Source organism: Mirounga leonina, unplaced genomic scaffold, assembly GCF_011800145.1.
Source record: "Mirounga leonina isolate KUSES-001 unplaced genomic scaffold, KU_Mleo_1.0 Mir_173, whole genome shotgun sequence".
Lineage (NCBI taxonomy): Eukaryota > Metazoa > Chordata > Mammalia > Carnivora > Phocidae > Mirounga > Mirounga leonina.
Genome location: NW_023270447.1, coordinates 2,671,432 through 2,677,633, shown reverse-complemented (window position 1 = coordinate 2,677,633; position 6,202 = coordinate 2,671,432).

Below are 6,202 nucleotides of genomic sequence, written 5' to 3'. Positions count from 1 at the left end.
ACCGAGGGAGCGAGGAGCGAGCAGAGTCGCGTGCGCGGACGTGCGTCTCCAGGTCCCCTCCCAGCCCCGGCCGGTGCCCGCCGCCGCCAGACTCGGGCTGCCCGCGGGAGGGGCGGTGCGCCCGCCACCCGTCGGGGACCGCAGCTACTCACTCGGCCGGTGTGCCGCTGGACAGGTGAGTCGCCGGCCGCGCCCCGCCTGGCTTTACGGGGCCAGCCACCGCAAGTTTAGCTGTGCCGGCCCCGCCCCAGCCAGGAAGGCCTAAGGACGGAGGTGCGAGGCGGCGCTGCCAGGTACCCGCCCGGCCCTGCGCGGGCCCCGCGCTCCTCCCGCCGCTCCAGCCGCTGTTGCCTGGCGACAGAGCCCCGGGGCCCGCGCTCCTCCGGCGCAGCGGGGGTGCCCAGCTCCGCGCTCGCGGGTTGGCCAACGGGTTCTTGCTTCCCGGGCTCAGGAGGGCCCAAGAACTCCGGAGCTAATCGGGCAGAGCTGCAGAGGCAAGCGCCCCGCGGAGGACCAGGCTGGAGGCCCCGCCGGTGTGGCCGCCCGGAGCTGCGCGCCCAGGGCGCAGTTCCCGCGGGGAGGCTTCTGCGCGGCTGGAGACCCCAGCCCCAGCCGCTCGGCTTCAGGCCCTTGACCTTGACAGTAACATTGGCAGGAGAAGCAGAGCGCTCACGCCCGAGATGAATATTTAATTCCCAGTCTAGGGCTGGATCTCGCTCAATTCGGAGCTAGCGGGGAGCCCATCTTCCCTCGAGGGAAGCGCGTCTGGCAATCGAATGGCGGAGATGGGGGACGTGCGCCGGGTGCAGGTCTGGAGGACCGTCTCCGGGAGAGGCCTCTGACACATTTATACCTGTGCGCACCGTGCTCCCAAGCTATGCTCACAGTAGTCTGGGGAGGCCCGCTCCCCCAGGGGCGCGGCCGCTGAGAAAGGAAGCCTAGTGTTATCTTTTAAAAGCCCAACAGCCCTGTCAGGGCTCTAAGTGTTAGGAAATCCCGAGGACACTCACCTTATAGGACCCGGTTGCTGTCAAGTGGAGTTAAAAAAAATTTTTTTTTCTCTTTTTTAAATCCCATTCCTCTTTCCTTCTTTGAAAAACATTTAGGAATTAGGAAATTTATAAACAGAGCTTCCTTGGGGGCAATTAAGTTGTGAGAATGAGGCAGGAGGGTTGGGTTGGGGAGACAGGACAATGGTATAGAGAAGGAAGATGCTTGAGAGGGCGCTGTCCTTGTTAATAGGAACTTCCAGGAGCTGAGAAAATCCTGTAATGGCTCCAAAAATATTCCAACCAAAACTTGAGCTGGAGCCTGTTAGGCTGTGCTGGACGTTCTCATTGATGTCTGCAGAGCCAGGTCAGAGGGTGTTGAGGTTAACGGTGCAGGATTCTTGTATTTCATGCTGTGCTTACATTATCCCACGGTCCAGTGAGGTGGACCTGTCACCCAAGCAGGAAGGGCTTTGAGGTCACACCTGCTTGTCCTTGGCTGTGGCCCATCCATTGGGACCATCAGAGGTTTTGGCTCCTGTGCTGGCTTTTTCTCTAACGAAGCAGCTGCAGCTAAGTAGGTGGTGAGTTTCAGCAAATCCTTGCAGCTTGGCCTGAGTGACTCAGTGCAGGAGGCAAATCGTGCCCACCAGCGCTGACTGGAGTGAGTTCGTTTGGCCTGAGTCACACACAGAGTTGTGTGCCAGCTGTTTATGAGTTGAATGGAGTTCTATACCAGGGCTTGTAAGCAGAAACACCAGAGCTCCCAGTGTTTCAGGGTCACAGAGGTGGGCAAGTCCTCAGGGTGAGCTAAGCAGCACTCAGGCTGCCTGGCTCCTGGGCAGGAGTCCCAGAGCACTGGCCCCCCAGGCAGAGCCAGGCTGGGGTGGGGGGATTGGAGCAGAGGCTCTGGGGGAGGCTCTGTGGTTGTGGTCAGAAATGGGCCCCATGCTCTGCCACGTGCCAGCATGGGGTGACCTTGGGCAAGTCACTTTACTTCTGGAGCCTTGGTTTCCTCAGTTACAAGATAGGGATGCTTATGGTGCCTTTTCCTCAGGTTTATTTGGAGTCCAGTGCTGGACACCTGGTGGATGCTTATAAAAATGTTGATTTCCCACCCCTTTCTTTATGGCCCATAACCAGTGGTGGTTCTTTTTCTCCCTGCCCTTGTGCCTTGGTTTGAGAGGGGGTGTGGAGACAAATGACAGTGTCAGGGCTTCACGTGTGGTTGAGAAGGACCCATAATTCAACTTTAAACTGACTGCTTCCCAAACTTCAGGTCTCCGCAGGACACCCTGAGTAAGAACAGGGTTATGGGGGGTGGGGTGCGGGCGGCGGGCAGAGCAGTGCTGGGTCTGATGGGTGCCCTTGGCTCTCTGCAACAGTTCCGGCGTGAGACTCCCGCACAGACCTCGACTCTTTTGGATTGTGCATGACTGTGGCCTTCTCTCAAGTTGTGGCATTTTTTGGGTGGACTTCAGGGGTCCCTGCCCTTTGATCAGATCTTGCCATCCTCCCCCCAACCTTTCCTGTCCACCATGGAGTTGGAAGCTGCATGACAACCATCCTGGAGAGGAGAGTGTGTGTCCTGCCTCCCCAGAGGGATCCTGGCCCCTCGCTCTCTCTGTAACGTGTCTAGACTTGGTGCTGAGCTAAGATGTGTGCGCCTCAAAAGTAAAGGCAATAAGGGGATCCCCAGTGCAGCAAGAGAGGCCATGCTGGCCCAGGGGACTCCATCTACTACAGGCAGTGTGTGTGTGTGGGGGGGGGTACACGCACCCTGGATGGATGCCCTCCCCACTGGATCTGGGAGCAAATTTCAGAGAGGAGGGGATTCTTGAGAAGCAGGCTCCTTCTGCCTGTGCACCTTCCCTCCCCTCGTACTCCTTTCCTGTCTAAGTTAGCTGCAGCGGGACAATTCATCATCAGTCCCTTTAAGGCTGCTAAGATAAGCAGCAGAAGAGTTTAAAGGAAAGATGGATTTGAGCTGCCTTCCTGGAAGCAGATCTGAGTTATTGCTTGCTCCTAGGCTGGGCTGCAAGAAGTTCTCACAGCCAAACATCTGGAGCACGAGGCTGGGAAAAGACTGTCAGCCCCCACGAAGTCCTTTTACATCATCCTCCCCCACCTCATGTCCCAGACTTCCAGAGGGCAGAAGCACAGACCGCAGGTGGGTCTGTATTGGTGCGCTGCCCTAGACGGGCGGGCCAGTGACTTGTGGGGAAAGGCCTTCTTGGCGTGCTTTTAGGAGGGGTGACAGAGTTCTGGATTCCAGCAGCTCACGCCATGCTTGGCACACAGTGATAATATCCAGGTTTTTACTGAGGCTTCTGTGTTGTGCTAAGTGCTTTATTCATACACCATCTCATTTAATCTTCGCTACAATCCCAGGAGATGGATATTGCTCTCTGCAGTTTACAGATGTGGGACTTGAGGTTCAGAAAGGTGAAATAATTTGCCCAAGTCACACAGGTAGTGACTGGCAATCTGAGAATTTGAACTCAGGTGTGACAGAACCCAAACTTTATGTTCTGAACCACTTATGTGATATGTCTTCACAGTAAGTTCTTAATAATTATTTGCTGGCTACCTAAGCATTTATCCAAATGAGGCGGTCTAAGCCTATGGGTCTGATTCTTTAAGCTAGTGCCCCGAGGAAGGGGGAAATGAGCCTCCACCAATGGGAATTTGGTAGAGAATGAACATACGTAAACTTCCAAGGCTTGTGGAATCTGGTCTGTGGTGCCAGGTGGGTTGGAATCCAGCAGAAGATCCCAGACTCCACTGTGGTGCTTTATTGCCCCGTTGGTCTTTTTCTTCCTGATCTCTACCACTCCTGACCTCATTCCTTAAAGTTTATCCAAGTCAGGGATTGGTGCTTGAAGCAGTGAGGGAAGAGTCCGAGCAGGTTGGATGTTGCCCTGAGGATGTCTGCATCTGCAGAATCAAGGGCGGCCGGGCCCTGGTGGGAGGTCTGGTGTGTCAGGTTTCTCTGCTGGAGAGTGCATGCCAGGGACTTGCAGCAGTTTCTGGTGAGGCCCCAGACCCCAGGGCAAAACTGCTAACACTCCAAGGTTATTTACAGCAGCTGCTGGCCTGGGCTGCTCAGAGGGACGCTGCTTGCTTCCTAGTCTTGTCCCATGGAGAGCCCACTGTCCTCACCCCTGGGGCTTTGCCATTGGAGTCCGTGGCTGCTCTGGGAAACTTGGCATCTGAGTCTTCCTGCTTCTTCATTTCTTCCCTCTCTGAGAAATCACCAGCTCTGGGAGAATAGGCCCGTATTATCCTATCCTATCCTATCCTACCTCCAGACCACCGTTGATCTTGGGGAAGTTCCTGTAAGTGAGGGTGGATAATTGGAGTGTAAGCATTAATGCTCCCCCACCCCACCCACAGAGGACACGAAGAGTTCGCCCAGAAGCCCTTGCTGCACAGGCAGCCATTTTGTGCAGATATATTCCTTTGAAAATTCCCCTTCTCCCCCACCCCCATGAGTAATTATTTAAGTTAAAACATGGTTCAACTATGGATAAATCCAGTTATTAAAACAACTAGATATTCACTGTGTACAGAAAACTTACAGGTGAGAACAAAAGCTCAAATGCAAGATGGGTTCCTGTACTACCTTATTCTCATGTTCATGACCAGGTATAGTTTGTTGGAGATTAATTCTGGGTCAGGTGAGTCCTGAGCAGCCTGAGCCTCCCACTTGGGAATTGAGACTTAAAGCCCTATTTGGCTGGGGCCTCTTGTGGAGTGAAGATGGGGCAGGCATGGGCTGGAGGGAATAATGCCCCAGCTCCTGGGCCCTGGAGTTTATCTCTCATCCACTGCATTTGTCCCACCGAGCTGCCGCTTGATCTTCCAAGGCTACTCCTGGTTCATTTGGAGATAACAAGTTGCCTCTCGTTGTATTCCATCATTTCTAATCACTGGTTAAATTAGAATTTCCTCTGGATTCTGTGCACCACTAACTTGCCACCTATTCTTTTACTCACAAATAGAATTCATTGGTCCACACCCTCAAATTCCTGCTGGTTGCATTTTCTCTTTAATTATAAGACTCTGGGGCCCCTGTGGTTATAAATCCCTCTCCAGGTCAGGAGTGTTGTTTGATAAAGCTACCTTTCAAGGAATGTGAACAGTGACCTGCAGGAGTGGCTCCATCAGGTGCTGCCAGGTGAGTATCTGGTGAGGATGTGGACCTTCTCTTCCCTGGGGGCGGTGGGGTGGGGGGTGGGGAGGGGGTTGTCTAGGGAAAGGAGAGCCGGTGCAACCCAGCATTAGCTCCCAGAAGGGCCTGATGGGCGCTGTCCACGGTCCTGGCACACCACCGAGAAGACCTGCTGGCTAGGAATTTGGGGACTCCTTTAGAACAGCTGAAAGGAATCTCCTTGACCAGTTCCCCGACTTGCATTATGTCATTGGCTTTAGGAAAGGACCTGGCCAAATGAAGAAGCTCCTAACGTCGGAGAAATGGTGGTAGAAGGACTCACCTCACTGTTGATGTGATGAATGAGATTCAGGGTATCACTTTGCAATGCAGCATGACCCAGTGGAGAACTTCCTCACCAGTGCCACATATGGGTAGCATGTGGCCCAGAAATAATGATGCCTTCATGTCTTGGAATAGCCTGGAGTGGCCTAGGGTGGTACGGCCTCCTCCATTTACCCCAGTGTGCCATACCAGCATTCTCTTCCTTGTGTGTTATGACATACAGAAGTTTGAAAAGCGCCAACATATCAGAAAGGAAATGGGCTACAGAACTTGGGAGACCACAGTTTGAATCCCCACTCTTACACTTCATGGCAGGGTAATCTTGTACCTGATAGCTATCTTCCCTTAGCCTTGGCTTCTTCGTTTGTAAAATGAGAATTACACTTTTTACCTTAAGTTTTTTGGGGGGATAAATAATGTATGTAAGCCATAGCAGGTCTTCAAAAATATTTGCTCCTGGGGCGCCTGGGTGGCTCAGTCCTTTGAGCAGCCACCTCTTGATTTCAGTTCAAGTCATGATCTCAGTGTCCTGGGATTGAGCCCTATCTCGCTGGGGAGTCTGCTTGTGGATTCTCTCTGCCCCTCCCCCAACTTGTGCACTCTCTCTCTCTCCCTCCCTCTCAAATAAATAAATAAATCTTTTAAAAAAAATACTTTCTCCCTTCACTGTGATCTCACTGTCCCGTGACCTGTTCCCAGTAGGAGCACTTTTCTG